Raw genomic sequence first — 1,004 nt, 5'->3', positions numbered from 1 at the left:
CACAGTCATAATCCCCATTTTACTGAGGTAACTGAGGCACAGAGAAGTGACCTGCCCAAGATCACACAGCAGACAAGTGGCGGAGTTGGGACTTGAACCCAGGTCCTTCTGACTCCCAAGCCCTTGCTCTATCTACTTACTAGACCATGCTGCTTCTCTTTGGCATTATTGGTCTCTTCGAGGGACTGTGAACGTGTTGTTGGGTAGGGACCGTCTCTCTATGTTGCCAACTTGTACTTCCCAAGCGCTTAGTCCAGTGCTCTGCACACAGTAAGCGCTCAATAAATACGATTGAATGAATGAATTGCCACATTTGGGGTATGGGACCAGGCTAAATCACAGCTCTCACAGGCTCTGCCTCTCAGCCTTTCTGTGCTCATTCCTGGGGCTCCTCCTGGTCACCAGGACTTTTTCTCCACTCATCCCTGCAGCAGAATCGGCTCCGGCTGGCCTAAGGTGATGGGGGTGGGGGAGATTGGGCATCTAACATAGCCCCCTTAGCTAGCTGCCCTGTGGCAGGAAGCTTCCCGCCCAGCTCTGGGGAAGGGAGGAAATGGGGAAGGTCAAGCTATCTGGCCTCTGAGGGGACAGGGAAATTATTACGGCTTCTGTTGCTTCGGAGAAGGAGTGGAGGCTTAGGGCCTGAATGGGAGAGGGAGCCTGGGGTGGACTGGGAATCTGGAAAGGAGAGCTCTCTAAGCAGAAGGAGAATTGTACATATTCTATTAATTTTATTTTGTTAATATGTTTTGTTTTGTTCTCTGTCTCCCCCTTCTAGACTGTGAGCCCGCTGTTGGGTAGGGACCGTCTCTAGATGTTGCCGACTTGGACTTCCCAAGCACTTAGTACAGTGCTCTGCACACAGTAAGCGCTCAATAAATACGACAATGAATGAATGAATGAATGAATGGAGAAGCAGTGTGGCTCAGTGGAAAGAGCACGGGCTTTGGAGTCAGAGGTCATGGGTTTGAATCCCGACTCTGCCACGTCTGCTGTGTGACCTT

Source organism: Tachyglossus aculeatus, chromosome 1 (assembly GCF_015852505.1).
Source record: "Tachyglossus aculeatus isolate mTacAcu1 chromosome 1, mTacAcu1.pri, whole genome shotgun sequence".
NCBI classification, from domain to species: Eukaryota; Metazoa; Chordata; class Mammalia; order Monotremata; family Tachyglossidae; genus Tachyglossus; species Tachyglossus aculeatus.
Note: the sequence above shows the minus strand (reverse complement) of the source record.